At 39.4% G+C, this 16,546-nt stretch overlaps 1 long non-coding RNA gene across 1 annotated transcript; it reads right to left on the reverse strand.

The window, feature by feature from the left end:
• Positions 1-6,716: 6,716 nt before the first annotated feature.
• On the reverse strand, positions 6,717-8,942 carry LOC309700696. The gene is made up of 3 exons (XR_014274716.1): positions 8,221-8,942; positions 7,857-8,139; positions 6,717-7,743 (listed from the first exon to the last, which is right to left on the reverse strand). It is a non-coding gene; the product is annotated as an uncharacterized lncRNA (long non-coding RNA).
• Positions 8,943-16,546: the final 7,604 nt, after the last annotated feature.

A 16,546-nucleotide genomic window follows, 5' to 3' on the forward strand; every position in this document is an offset into this window, starting at 1 on the left:
CCAACTCTACATCTCAGACATATTGACCATTTTTGAATCCTCTACTAAAGATGGTGAAACTGCCTTCAGTTTGTATGCCTTCAGGAACAAACTACCAGAAGGCTACAATTAAATTGAAGCTAAACACCTCTCTTTTAACGGTAGATTTTAATTAAGATTACATCTCCTTTACTGTTATTTTTTATTCACATGTCTAAAGCTTTTATTTTATTTATCCTTGAGTCTTTTATTTTCTTTCTTTTTTGGCTGATATGAAGCGTTTTATATTGCCTTGCGATGGAAAAATATTAAGCAAAAAAAGAACTGAAAAACTGATTTTCCACTTGTCTGACTTTTCAACAGAACATTGGTATTTCTGTGATCTTGACAGTAAAATAAACAAAAAAAAGCACCTCTTCTTCTCCTCTCACTAGCTCCTTTTCCATTGCATGCGCAAATTACAAGTTACAGTGTGTACAACATTAGGTGTCAGTAGATTACAGATTTCCGTCAACTGAGTTCTGCTTCTTAGCCCCTCCCAGTTCAAGTGCATAATCCTTGCTACGGTGGCCACTGTAGCACAATTAACTCTGGAAGCCTTTCCATGTAGGCTGTCAGTGAATCACTGTCACTGTTTACCTCAGACCTCATCGGTAATGCCGACGTCCATCTTAGCCACTGAATTCACTGTATTGGGTCAACATGGCTGCTTCCACAAACCCCATTGGACTGAGCAGTTGAGTATGTGGCTCCGCCCATGAAAAATCCTTTCCTCAACTCTGCTGCTCAACCAACAAATACATATCCCTTATAAATGTAGCACCACTTAAGGAGAAATAAATGGGCTTTCCAACAGTATGAGGTTTATTGCCCAGAAGCATTGTTACAACACAGAAATATGAAATCAGCCAAATGCAAATTTTCTTCCTTTTTGTGCTAGGTTTATTTTAAGAAGAGGATTTATGACTAATAGTCATTATTGTTTCACTATAATTTTGACATTTATAAAAACAGCCTGAGAAGTCTGCCTCCTTTACGTCGTTAAAATGTTAAAATCAAATGTGGCAATTTAAAGTGAACTACTAAAAGGTAAACGCCACAAATTCAAAAATCCTGAATAATATTTTCTGATATCACTTTTTTTAATGACGTTGTCACACATAAGGAAGAGTCTGTTACTTTTGCAGAGATCTCTGAATGGACTGATGAATTTTAGTGTAAAGAAAAAACTAACTGTAGAAGACTTGAGTTAGTGTCCCATTCGATGCTTTACTATGAAATAAGTACCATCATGTGAACTAATAACAGATTTGCTGATAATGTAATTTGAACATAAATTAAGCCTTCTGTTCTTACCAGAAGGAAACCCCAAGTTGCATGTCAATAAAAAGAAAACAAATGCACTTTATCATGGACAATGTGCTGTCAGTGTAAATGGGGAATATAATTTCTATAATTAGTCTTTCCAGCCTTTGGCAACAGTTAATAATGGGTTTGTTTTTGGATCTTAGCATCTGTTCATCAATACTGAGCAAAGTGTTACTGTTCTCCCCAGTCAGATAGAGGACAAATAGCCTACCTAAAGGTTTTGATTGCTCCACAAGACTCAAGCCGTGCTCATTTCCCATGGACTGAAACCTTCGGCAGATACACATCAAGCAGCCCGTCTTTCTCCTGACACAGCTGAAAGTAACTGCTGAGTGTCCGGGTGTCTTGTGTTCATGCATGTGTATAGCTGTGTACATTTTTGTATTTGGAGGGATTACTTGGAGAAAACAGTGGGAGAATGTGCTCCGACTTTACCACTTTATGTGCACAAGACATTGCTCACTAAAACAGAATCTTGGGCCCAGCAGATAATCACTGGTTACTCAGCAACTGGAATTTCCAATCACACTGCATCATGTGACATCAACACACGGTCTCTCTGTCTCTCGTGTTTTACCTTTCTGTGTCCACTTTATATTCTGAATCTATAGAAGGGATGACACATTGAACTAATGTGTCATGTTATTTTCAGGCTCTGGTTCATATTATTAGTTATATTAGGCTGTTTCCACACAAGAACTTTGAACAGTTTTGGGAGAATAAGATCAGGATGTTTTCCAGGGTTGTCTGTCCTAATATCGAACAGCAAGTACTCCACATGCATTTGATCTATTAGGTTTAGGTGAGGGATCTGCATTCAGGAGGCAGCCCACATGATGCCCACTCTCTAGCAGCTATGTAATGCTATTTGTAAATTGCAACAATCCAACATTACATGGACATTGATCTAGAGAACTGGCAGGTTAATGATAAACAGAAGTTTGATGTAAATGGCCAACACATTTGCATTATCACATGCACTGTTTTGGGTGATGTCAAGAAAAGTTTATCCAAATAATTATAAAATATTTTAGATAGCGACACTTCACAGAAAGTTCTGTAGATAGACTGAACACATTCAGCCTTGAGGTGGATGGACTGCAAATAGCAAAAGATGCTGTCAGTTTCAACAGATCTATACTGGTAAAATCAAATGTGATCCAATTCAGCAGCTCTTTACAGCTGTGGTGATCAGAAAAATGTCAGTACACAAAAGACATTCAACTGTGTGGTAGATGTCACTAGTTGAAACGAGTATTTTATCCCCAAGGAAAACATGATGTAGTGCTTGGTGCAAAAAGTGTTGTTGGAAAACGCAGCAGTAAGATATTTCTTATAGTTGGTTAGAAGGTTTGTACACATCTCACGAGGGATTCTGGGCCACTTCTCTTCACCGAAACTCTCGAAATCCTTTGGTTTTCTTTGTTTGCATTTGGCAACTTGGAACTTTAGCTCTCTCCACAGATTATTAGACTATTGAAAACTGGAGACTGGCCATTCCATGACTTTAACCCTTGTATGGTGTTCGGGTCTGTGAGACCCGTGTTCAGTTTTTTTCAAAAGAAAAATTAAACAATTAATTATTTTTTCACGTGTAAATGTGTTGTGTCTTTCCACTCACTCCACTTGATTATAACTGATTTATTTATAACATTTTATATAAAAGAAAAACGAGAAGCACATTAATTCATAAATGTGATCTAACAAAGGTAAAGGGAAAAAATTAACCATGTTTGCTGTTCATATGTCTTGTAATTGGGATGAAGTAAACATCTGTTGAGTAATTTAACATAAAATTGTTTGATAGTGTTAATTTGGAAAGCCAAAACTCTAGCGGGTCCACCAGACCCATGAACACTGGCTGAGTAACAAAAATACGAACACCACACAAGGGTTAATGTGCTTCTACTTAAACAATGTCTTTGTTGCGTTCATGGTATATTTAGGGTAATTGTCCAGCTTGAAGACCTGTTTTCTGTGTTCTGGCTGAGGGAAGGAGGTTCTCATCCCATGTCTTTATGGCTTCATCCGATGCCCCATCTATTGGCTTCCTTTAAACGTGGTGGATTGAGCTGATGCCAAAGAGCTCAATTTTGGATTGATCTGATCAAAGCACTTTCTCCCAAGCCTTCTCTGAATCATTTAAATGTTCACTTCCAAACTTAAGAGAGGCCTATACAGTACATGTGTGTTCCTGAGCAGGAGAACTTTGCAGGCACTGCAAGATTTCAGTCCAGTATGGCATAGGATGTTACCAGTGGTGTTCTTGGTGACTGTGGTTCCAACTGCCTGCAGATCATTAACAAGCTCCTCCCTTGTAGATTTTGGGCTGATCCACCACTTTCACATGATCATCCTCACACCAGTAGGCAAGGCCGTGTATGGACCTACATACTGAGGGTAATTAATGGTCATTTTATATTTCTTCCATTTCCAAATAATCACACCAACAGATCTACTTGTTTCCTCCACTATACAATACTGCTCCCATTAGTAAATGAATAATTATGCTAACCTGGATGTAGAAGTCTATTATTGTTTTTATCAGTCCCTGTCATAATGAGTAATTAGAATTTTTGCAGAATAGTACAAAGTACAAAAGAACAAATACAAAATGGATACAAATACAAAATCAAAGGCACAGAAACAACAGCAACAACAAAAAGATTCATATGTGTACAAAGAGGCATAAAAATGCTTCAACAATATGGCAATGATGAAAATTATGCACATTAAAAAAAAAAAATTTAATAGGCATAAAGAAGACTGTTAACACTAATTTTATGTCTCTCTAAATTTGTGCCCTTACCCTTATGTAGGAGGTGTGGGACACATTTTTACATATGTTTGCCCAGAGGTCCTGTTTCAATGACCTCATTGTCTGCCCATGCTTCGCTTTTCAGCTCTGTGCCTTTTCCCGTCCTCCTCTTAATCCTGCGGGATGGCCATGATATACACTGAGGCAATCAGCAATATGGGCATGCATTTATTTCACAGCTGAATAAATTAGTGGCATTTTATCGAGTGGTGAGACATAGTGGAGGAGACTGTGTTGGCATTGTTACTGTATTGGCATCTTAAAAAGATTAATTGTGCCCAAGGTGGTTTCCAATTGGTAAACAATTATTATAATTCTGCAAGCTTCATGTATAATTAATGAGCGGATTAAACGGCTGATGCAAGGCCTCCGTTTCCTTCACTGGGTGAAACAATACAAGAGCCTAGTACAGGTTACAGTAGGTGAACTTCTTAACATTTAATTTCAAGTGCTGCAAGACACAGACTACATGTACTACATTATGTAAAGGATAAACTAAGTAGTAGTTCAGCAAGTACACCATCTTACAAAGACAGTACACAATAGAAAAGTACATTAACAGTTAAACTGGAAACAAAATCGAGGAAATGTAAGTTGTTACTGCCATCAAGCAATACTACTAGCCCATACAGTTTCATACAGAGTATACTACCTACAAGAAGTGTTGAGTTGTTTTTGCATAGCTGGTTTTATTGTCTAATATATGAATGTTTTAGTCTAGCATTTCTGGTCCTTTTTTAAAGTTGTAGTACCTCCCTTTGGGCCAAACAATGATTTTTGTTCTATCATATTGTTTAATTCAGAACCAGGACAACAGGCCGCACAAAAAACTCACTAGGTTAGTGAAAAAGACAGGGAGAAGAATACACACATAACAATCATTTTAAAGATGACAAAGACTATATGAATAGATTTAAGTTCAAATTAAGTTATAGTTTAAGTTTTAAGTTCATAAAAAGAATGCAGGGAATGTGAAGCAAATATAACTTCATACTGTCGGCTAGAGAAGAGCGAAGCCGCTCATAATGCAAAGCATGCCATATCATCTGTCAAACATGGCAGAGGCAATGTTTTTGCATCAGCACTGCAATTTGTTTATTGATGATGTGACTGCTGATAGAAGTAACAGGATGAAATCTTAAGTGTACAGAGCTATGCTCTGCTAACGAGACAACAAGAGCAACCCAAGAGTTTCCCAGTGCAAAGAAATGGGATATATATATATATATATATATATATATATATATATATGGGATATTTTAATGACTTAGTCAGCTACCTGATCTCAACCCAATAAAGCATGATTTTCAGTTATTAAAGACAAATCTGAACGCAGAGAGACGCACAAACAAGAAACTGAAACTGAAGGTGGCTACAGTAAAGGTGAAGCAGAGTACCAGTGCATGCCCAGTACGTGTCGACTTCAGACAGTTATTGGCCGCAAATGTGTTTGTGTTTGATCTGAAATCCACTGTGAATGTGTACAGAGGCAAAATTTCATCTTTGTTAAACAAATTATAGAACTAACTGTATTTCCACCATCCCTGCTTTGGCAATAGATCATAGGTCAGGAAAGACAGAGTGGAAGTGGATGGAACTTTTTCACAGAACTCAGTTTACTTTAAGTGGTTAGTCAACCTTATAGAGCCTTTGATCTTATAAAGTTCCTTATGAAGAGCTATCATACTATGTCTATTGTGAAAAAGTAAGTACTAATAGCTAAAATGCATACGGGTGAAGAGAGCATGTACTTTAGAGGCTTGATTCTGGGTTCTTTGCATGGCAGTGAAGTTGTTTTTTCTTGTAATATCTCATTATTAATGTTAATTTATCACACAGCTGTTATCATTCATCTTTGCATGTTGATTTCTTCTGATTATGTAGTGCTTATGAAAAAAAGTGATTTTCTTCTCATCGCACTGCACCAGCTTGGATAACATTTGTGCCACCATTAAATCACTGGGCTAATTCTTCCTTGTTACATTGTTTAACAGCAGAAAAATGAAAAATAAGTACATAGCAATGACTATATCATCAACTTGACTGCATTAAATCACAGTAAAGTAATCGAGAGCAGGAGAGATGGAGTGGAGCTATAATTGGCTGATGCTCATTAGAGAACTGTCTCTGCAGCCTTCTCCAGATTTTAGTCCTCAAACTTTATTAAAACAAGAGCAGAGAAAAGTGTTGTACATCATTGTTATTTTGAAGTTATAATTTATTTCACCTCTTCTTTGTGAATATTCTTCTTGCAAAAAATATTCAAACAATACACGTGCGTTACAATTCAAAGATATGTAGTAAAAGCAAAAACCTAACCTATGTTCAATCTGACATTTCCAATTATGTATTTCTGTCTGTTATGTTTGAATTTCAAAGTAAATCCAGTCTGAAGCTACAGCAGGCTGAACAACAAAGATGACAATGGCACACACTGTAGATTTTTCACATCCACTTTTGCAAACTTTTTGCACTGCCCTATTACAGTTTTTTACAGACGCTAGGACACATTTCTCAATACTTAGGTCACTTTTGCAAAACTCTTCACACAATCCTTCTAACTGACCGTCAGCTTGGCAAAGCAGTTCATTTCACATTCAAAATGCACTACAACTACCAAAACACTTTATTCAGGTCTCAAATAAACTCATTCTTCCAGAACACTAGCAAAGGTTGACAGCCGACAAACACACTTTGTCACCCACAAAACAATGACCTAAAAACACTAACAACATGTAGCATTACACAGTGTTTTCTTGTGTAAAACAAGGACACATCTCTGTTTATAATTTCAATATATGTTACTGGAATGAATCAGACATCATGCAGAATTCGTTAATATTTGTTTATGTATTTTTATTTTTTTGCACTAAGAAATCCCAAAATACAAGTATTTATATACACACCATCCACTGATGCACATCAACCCGGTCTTCTCCATTTGGCCACAGGTTCTCATCCACATCACATCTAATGTCATCTAGGGCAACACACCTAGGAAAGAATCTCCTGGCATGCCTGATCCATCCCTGGCAATCTTCTGCTGATATCTCCAGGCATCCAGCATTCATTGCATCCAGGAGGGACATTTGATCATGTGGATGATGGTCGTAAACCTTCCACCGCCATGAGGAAAAGAATTCCTCTATGAGGTTGAGGAATGGAGAGTAAGGTGGGAGGAAAAGAGACTCCATTCTGGGATGGGCTGCAAACCACTCGGTGACTGCACGGGAGTGATGAAATGCCACATTGTCCCATACAATTATAAATGTTGGCTGATTCCTTCTCTCCGCATCCCTTTCCTCACCTAGCACAACCCTTCCATAGAGATCATGCAGGAACGCAAGGAGCCGTTCAGTGTTGTATGGCCCAATCAGTGGTCTGTGTAGCAGCAGTCCATCAGTGGATATTGCTGCGCACATTGTGATGTTGGCACCCCTCTGGCCCGGGACATTCACTGTGGCTCTCTTCCCAATCACATTCCTCCCTCGTCGCTGTGCTTTGGCCAAGTTGAAACCTGCCTCATCCACAAAGATGAAAATGTGGTGCGTTTGCCTGCCTTCAATCTCCATGACTCTCTAACATAAATCCACAAGGCAACATAAGCTGTTACAGTAGTAAATTTGTATAATTGTCTTTGTGTGTGTTTGGTTTTGTTCAAAAACAGATCTGTATTTTATTCTGATCTTACCTGGACATACTGGTTCCTGAGTTGCTTGACATGTTCAGAGTTCCTCTCAAAAGGCACAGTGTACAACTGCTTCATCCTGACCTGATGTTTTTTCAGGACTCTAGAAATTGTTGTTACGCTTACACTGTGAATATTTGCGAAGGTAACGTTGTCTGCCAAGACTCTTTGTCTAATTTCAGTGAGTTTTATCCCATTGTTTCTGATGACCATATCAACAATGGCAGTTTCCTGCACATCAGTGAACATCCGTCCTCTCCCTCCTGTGTGAGGTAACCGTTGAGTCCTAAGCAGGAATGCAACAACAATTACACAAAAGCTTATTTACTTCTGAAATGTGCAAATGCCCTTGCAGAATACAAGTTACCTGTTGGTTTGCCGGAAAACTCTAACAATAGATGCCACTGTAGAGCGTTGCAGATTTGGCTGCACTCTCTGACCAGCCTCTCTCATTGAGTGACCATGATTTACTACATGATCAATTACAGTAGCTCTGATCTCATCTGAGACTACAGCTCTTGATCTTCCTCTTATTCTTCTTCCACCACGCATACATATTCCTCGCCCCCTCCCAGCCACTCTTCTTCCTCTTTCAGCCACTTCTCCATTTCTGGCTGGGTCCATGTTTACGTCACAAAACAAACCTATTCAGCAGTTGTCTCCTTTTGTAATGGAATTGAAGGAGTAACACCTGTGTAGAGGTTCATCTACAATGGGAATCAGCTGTGGCTGGTTAAACTGCATTTTTAGATTTAGAATATGTTTCAATAAAATATTGCTGTTGGATTTTGCTGTCTTTTCAAGTTTTGCATTGTGTTATTGTTTTGGCCATAAGTTTAACAGTTTTGAAAACAGTATGTAAGCACATGCAAAATGTCCTGTACGTACAAAGATTTTTGGCAGTTGTTGTGTCTGAGTGAGAAGATGATTCATGAAATTTGAGAGATGTAGTCATTGAATGCATTTTGTGCCAAAACAATGATAACTGGTCCTCAGTTTAGCCCACATAGACTTCTGTTGTGCTCACTGTGTGAGGAGTTTTTCAAACGTGACCTAAGTATTGAGAAATGTGTCCTAGCGTCTGTAAAAAACTGTAAATCCTAAGCCACTGATGTGTGTGTGGGGGGGGGGACACACAGAATGAGAGTACAGCTGCATTTATCTAACATTTTAACGCATATGTTGTAGCCATCATTGCTAAACATCCAACATTAGCAATTACACAAGAAATGTCACCCCACCAGTAGTTAATGGTACAAAAATGATGATTACGAACAAAAACCACATTTCCTGAACAAAACCATCCCAAACACAAACGTAACACTTTGATGTGTGCATTTTTCTTCCGTAACCTTCAATGTGGGCTTCCTAAATTGCCACTCAGTCATCAAAAGTTTGAGAAACCCTGGGGTACATTACAATCAGAATTCAGACGCGTATGTATCTACACAATGTAGACAAATGTGGAGGAAACATTAATAAAAGATCAAAGAAATGCTGTTAATTTATATTCAGATAACAAGGTTTTTTGTAGTGCACTAAAACACACTGTGTGTGTGTGTGTGTGTGTGTGTGTGTGTGTGTGTGTGTGTGTGTGTGTGTGTGCGCGCGCGTGCGCGTGTGTGTGTGTGTGTGTGTGTGTGTGTGTGTGTGTGTGTGTGTGTGTGTGTTAAATGGTAGCGAAAATAAAAGAAGTCAAACTTTATTGTATAATCATTTCTGAGCACAAAGGAGAGGACAAACTCAGCTTTTTGCACCTCCTGTTTTACAGAGCCTTAAGCTTTGACATATTTCTCTGATTGGGTATATCTGGACACACAGTATAAAAGTGGAAACATCCAACTAAACAGCCTGCCTTTTTTCTTTTTAGCTGTGGAACATGAACAGGGGACAGGGGAGCTGAATTCTGCTCTTGCTTGTAAAAAGCAAAGAGAAGCCTAAAAAATGTACCTTGTGCTTTGACCATTCATGTTTGTTGTAATTTTGTCAAACATTTTTTAATACATACATAACCACAATCAAATAACCTAACTGCCATTTTAAATAAATACTAGTGTAACAGTGACACTAATATTGCCAATAGGTTCAATAGACTCTGAATCAGTTTAAGGCCGACTGCAGCTTAAAATGGCTGATCAAGAATTTCTGTCAAATCAGTAAAAAACAAGCTGCTTATTGAGATTCAGGTAACTTTATTTATCTCCACGGGGCGATTGAGAGTGCAGAGAGCAACATATACAATGAAATACAGTGCAGCACTAAAGCAGCTGCTAATATACAGTAATTAAAGCGATAATCAGCAGGTTGTATACAATAAATAAGTTAATGTGATGGTAATGATAATAAAGATAGTAAGAACGAGCTGCCAGTAGTGGTAAATATATATGACATGAATTTGAAATAATGAGAAATATTGACAAAAATATTACACTTGCAGAAAGTTGATAATATACATACAGTGGGGCAAAAAAGTATTTAGTCAGCCACCGATTGTGCAAGTTCCCCCACGTAAAATGATGACAGAGGTCAGTAATTTGCACCAGAGGTACACTTCAACTGTGAGAGACAGAATGTGAAAAAAAAAATCCATGAATTCACATGGTAGGATTTGTAAAGAATTTATTCGTAAATCAGGGTGGAAAATAAGTATTTGGTCAATAACAAAAATACAACTCAATACTTTGTAAAATAACCTTTGTTGGCAATAACAGAGGTCAAACGTTTACTATAGGTCTTTACCAGGTTTGCACACACAGTAGCTGGTATTTTGGCCCATTCCTCCAAGCAGATCTTCTCGAGAGCAGTGATGTTTTGGGGCTGTCGCCGAGCAACACGGACTTTCAACTCCCGCCACAGATTTTCTATGGGGTTGAGGTCTGGAGACTGGCTAGGCCACTCCAGGACTTTCAAATGCTTCTTACGGAGCCACTCCTTTGTTGCCTGGGCGGTGTGTTTTGGATCATTGTCATGTTGTTAGACCCAGCCTCGTTTCATCTTCAAAGTTCTCACTGATGGAAGGAGGTTTTGGCTCAAAATCTCACGATACATGGCCTCATTCATTCTGTCCTTAACACGGATCAGTCGTCCTGTCCCCTTGGCAGAAAAACAGCCCCATAGCATGATGTTTCCACCCCCATGCTTCACAGTAGGTATGGTGTTCTTGGGATGCAACTCAGTATTCTTCTTCCTCCAAACACGACGAGTTGAGTTTATACCAAAAAGTTCTACTTTGGTTTCATCTGACCACATGACATTCTCCCAATCCTCTGCTGTATCATCCATGTGCTCTCTGGCAAACTTCAGACGGGCCTGGACATGCACTGGCTTCAGCAGCGGAACACGTCTGGCACTGCGGGATTTGATTCCCTGCCGTTGTAGTGTGTTACTGATGGTGACCTTTGTTACTTTGGTCCCAGCTCTCTGCAGGTCATTCACCAGGTCCCCCCGTGTGGTTCTGGGATCTTTGCTCACTGTTCTCATGATCATTTTGACCCCACGGGATGAGATCTTGCGTGGAGCCCCAGATCCAGGGAGATTATCAGTGGTCTTGTATGTCTTCCATTTTCTGATGATTGCTCCCACAGTTGATTTTTTCACACCAAGCTCCTTGCCTATTGTAGATTCACTCTTCCCAGTCTGGTGCAGGTCTACAATACTTTTCCTGGTGTCCTTCGAAAGCTCTTTGGTCTTGGCCATGGCGGAGTTTGGAGTCTGACTGTTTGAGGCTGTGGACAGATGTCTTTTATACAGATGATGAGTTTAAACAGGTGCCATTCATACAGGTAACAAGTGGGGGACAGAAAAGCTTCTTACAGAAGACGTTACAGGTCTGTGAGAGCCAGAGATTTTCCTTGTTTGAGGTGACCAAATACTTATTTTCCACCCTAATTTACGAATAAATTATTTACAAATCCTACCATGTGAATTCATGGATTTTTTTTTTCACATTCTGTCTCTCACAGTTGAAGTGTACCTCTGGTGCAAATTACTGACCTCTGTCATCATTTTACGTGGGGGAACTTGCACAATCGGTGGCTGACTAAATACTTTTTTGCCCCACTGTACATACAAAGGGTGTCTTTAACCCTTTACAGCCGGTCGGAGCGGGCACGCTCTGTTTTGCATAACTATTTTTAAATCCCGGTAGCTCTGCAACCACGTAAGCTAGCGCAATAATTTTTTTTGCATATGAAACCGGAGGACTTGTACTTACATCTGATGCCATCAGCTTGTCCTAGGTCACGGTTTCCTTCCACATAAAGCTTTGCAAAAACTGCATAAAAAGCGCTTGCAGGAACAAAAACATAATATTCCAGAAACACGCTGTGCCGATCCAATCAGCTGTTCATAACACTTCCTATGTTGGAATAGACGTCAGCGCGAACTTTTGCATTTCCGCCATTACCTGCCCGAAACCGGAAGTGACGTCATTTTCGCGGAAATGTAGTCTTTTTTATGATCAGGGCCTCAGTGCATATACTGGTCTTTTTAAAAGTTATCTTTGACTTTATGACTTTCTGTGTCGTTTCTGGGATTATTAGGACTCATATTGCACTGCTGGAAATAGTTTATTTTGATGCATATGCTGCTTTTTTGCAAATTTGCAGTATAATATTTATTTTCGTTTTTCTTGCAGTGTATAAAAATTGGTGTATTTCAAAAATAAAACTATGAAGACACTCAAAATAAATTTCCTGTGGTGGGAAACTATTTTGTGCAACTTTTTTGTATTTACAGTTTTGAGGGATAAGCCTCTTAAATTTCTCTAACTACAAATATATGTTAAAAAAGCAAAAACGATTTTCAATTTTTTTGTAGTTTATTGACCTTTTTTGCAATTTATGTAATTACTATGCACTTAATGCATACATATTATTAAAATCTGGGCTATAATGGTTGTATTGATGTATAGCAACTTGAAATGCTCCCAAAAATGGCTCCACAGCAGGTAAAAATATAATATAAGCTCTGGCGGACTTGGTTCTATTGAAGGTCTTAAAGGGTTAAAGAATTTGTGTGGACTTTTTTCCTTCTCATCACTTGATGAATTATATTTTCTTTTCTTCTTTATGTATTTTGCATGTATTTATTTTTATTTGCTATGGACCCGTGTGTGTCTTTAATAAAGTGAAACCAAAAAATAAATCCTTGAGGGTTATGACAGTTGAGGAGGAGAACAGCTTGAGGAACTAAGGTCCCTCTCTCTTCTTGCTCCTACAGGCCAGACGGTGGAGTCTGCGACCAGATGGCAGCTGCTAAAATACAGGAAAAAGAGCATTTCAGGAGTCCTTGAGAAGTCGGGCAGCCAGCGCAAACCTGCAGCCCATATACAGATGTCAGGGAACAGGTAGTAAGTCTAATAATATTGGAACATACATTGGGAATGTTGTGTAAGTTGTTCTTTTACTGCTGGGTGATGGAACGGAACCAGCAGACCATAGAAAATGGCATGTCATGTGGTAGAAGGCAGAAATGTTCACAAGTCATTTTTTGGAAGTCCAAGTCAAGTCCCACTCGACTGGTGCACTGGTGGCTGGTACAGCAAGTATTTTCATAGCTACATGATAAACTCTTAGAAAGACCTTTTAATACATTTACCAGGCTGCCAGACATTCAACTTCATAAGATGCCACCTTGATGTAGTGAATAAGTTCATCCTTTCCTGATGAGTCATGGGCCACCCTTTTCTTTAGCTGGCTTTCTTCCCGTAGCCAGAGAAGAGATGTGGAATTTTAGCAGGTGATGAAAAAGCCTTCCGATCCTCCTTGCCACTACTGCTGTCCGGTATGGTGGCTCTCCACACGTCTACCAAGACAAGCTCTGAAATATTTCAGTAAACACTTGATTTAGGAAAGAGTCAATGCGGCTCCGTCCCTCTGCACGTGTCTCTTTCTTTGTTGAACTTTATAAACCTGCAGATAAACATATAAAAAAAACCATGGAATGATAAATCTTACATTTTCATGTAAAACGTATTTTAAGTTGTTCTGAGAGGAATAGTTCTAAACTAATATTGCAACATCTTAGCTCTTTTATGAAATAAAAATATGGGCAGCCAAAGTTAAAGCTGAGCAGTAACACGTTAAAGTAATAAAAGTGAAAAATGTCATGCTATTAACAATGAAGATATAATCCAACTACGGCTGACATAACTAGTTGGTTTAAGAACTGACAATAGGAGCCAAATACTAAGTGACTGACCTCTAGGGTGTGATTTGAGATGACTTATGAAACTGGACATTGTTGAATCTGCATCTGTTATCTTAATGCAGCACACTGCAAGCTGTCATTCATTTGTTTGTAGTCTGAAGGATGGAAGTGTACCTAAATTCAATAACAAATCACACAGCTCCTTCAGCCGCCGCCAGCGTTTTGATTTTGTGGTGGCTACAAGCTCCAAGGCAAATCTAAAGTCTTTGGTTTTTGCAACTTAAGTAGAATTCAAGCCTAAGTGCAAGTCGCCATCTCTGGTAGACGGTCACCAGGATGTTATTACTGGGAGAAAAGTTCAATTTCTTAAAGAGGGAGATCCTGTGGTGGCACCCCTGAGTGTTGGAGGAGTACCTCAGGTGGTCACTGAAGATGGTCCCCAAGTACTTGTACTCCTTTATGATTTTTACTGATGAACCACAGACAGTGGTGCAGAAGGTCACCACCATCAATTTGCTCTTGATAACCAACTAGGAGTCGCACCACTCAACAACTGCTGCAGAGCTGGTCCATGGTGCTGGGTGGGGCCAGACAAGAGGGACAGGAGAACTGCAAACTTGAGCAAACGTCATTGATATAAACAAAGGGTCAGAACACAGGGGAGAGCCGCTCGCAAGCAGTGATTGGTTTTTTCAGTTTAAAGGAAGCAAACGAAACTCCAGATGTGCCCCCAGGAACCAAGGAAGCAAACAAACATAATAAAGAAAGTAGAAGAGAAAAGGTGCAGAACAGAGCACCTGCCAGCCAACCAGAAGCAGTGAACCAGTACCAGTTTCATTTATAGAATGATAACACGTTGACAAGTCCTTCAAGAGTCCTTCTCTAAAGGAATTACCCAAATACTGTTGGCAGCAAGTACCAAATTTAAAATTTTGCTCATCAATAATTGTCTGAATAAATAACCAAAATGTCAATGTCATTGTGGCAACAGATGACAAATCATCATCGTATCAAAGTCAGTGAATCATCCTGTTGGAAGCATGAATTTTTGCAAGAATTTCATGGAAATCTGCGTTCATTAAATCACAACCATTCATTTCGAACCAAAATTCTCTGCTGATTGCACAAGAGGGGATCAGCCAAAGTGATTAAAATATATCATCTGTGAACCATGAATTTGAGTGCTAATTCTGTGGCCCGTGTGTAACTGCCGACTAAACACTGAAATATTTCACCAGATAAGTAAAAACAGCACCTTGTTGAACCTCTGTCATATTTAATAGCAAAATATCCATTTAAGCCATAGCTTTCAATAGACATAACAAGATTTGAAAAAAGAGTCAAATTTCTAGTAATCTGCAGTTCTGAAAATGAACAGCTCAGTCTGATGGTGTTCAATAAAAGCGTGGACTGAGAATACTCACTTTACTAACTAAGACGGCTGCTTTTCATCCATTTAATTGGTTGTGCTGGGAGACTACAGCTTGATTCTTTCATGTCTTTTTTTAAGTAAGCACTTCTTTGGCTCCTGCCCTCTACCATAGTGTCTTCCTCTTCACTTTTTTCTCCACCTAATTTTGACTCTCTCCCTGCATCCCCCTTGCTCCCCCTTCTCTATCTTTGCCATTCCCTCTCTCATTCTCCCTTCTTCCTATCTCCCCTTGTCCTCTGGCCTCTGGCAGGACCTCCTTATCACCTCCTGCTGAATGAATGTGCTGCCAGCTCATTTGCGAACAATCAGTGTCGTCAGAACACAAAGGAGCGCACAAAGCTCCTCTACTCTTCTGCAGAAAGTTTTTGGATGAGGCAATTACTGGAGAGGAGATTGGAGCCAGGCCAAGATGTAAAACAACAGCAAGAGAAAGAGAGAGTGGGGTGGGTTGGGGAGTGTCAACTGCATAGAGCAATGAAAGGTGAAAGGGGGTCAGAGAAGCTGAGGGAAAGAAGAGGAGGGTGAGAGTAGCGCATCAGAGGAGGGAAAGGGGACAGGTGAAGCTCTGATTTCATGAATATTTTTTCCTGAACAATGGAGGGAATCAAATATTCATGGCCCTGGGAAGAGGCCCAGTGCTCAGAATCCCTTCCCTCTCTGTAATCAGCTTCCTAACAGTTTTTATTTACACAAACATACGGCTGTAATCATTGCGGCCGTTTCACATAAGTGCGAAAATCACATCAGCTCTTTGTGGCAGCTGACAACACCAGCATCATACCAGCATCAGAGTAGTGAGCTCTTTGGCACTGCCTGTTTTTCAGTGTCAAGTACTGAAAAACACACTGTACATCATTTACTCATTTGTACACAGAATAGTCAGTGTGAAGGGAAAAATGTGCACCAGATTTAAAAGAAATGGGTCAAGATAATTTGTTCATACAATTCTTTTATTTGTCAGTGAAAAACGTTCTACAATCGTCAGGCCATCTGTTTGCAGTCAGCAGTGCTATGCACTCATTTCTTCAAGTGAGAGTAGGGAGCAGGTAGAAGAGAGCCCGGTGGATGTATGTACTGGAGAGATGAGGAATGAACGTCAGTAGAAGCAAGA

The sequence above is a fragment of the Aulonocara stuartgranti genome (assembly GCF_965226115.1).
Source record: "Aulonocara stuartgranti genome assembly, chromosome: 23".
Classification (NCBI taxonomy): Eukaryota; Metazoa; Chordata; class Actinopteri; order Cichliformes; family Cichlidae; genus Aulonocara; species Aulonocara stuartgranti.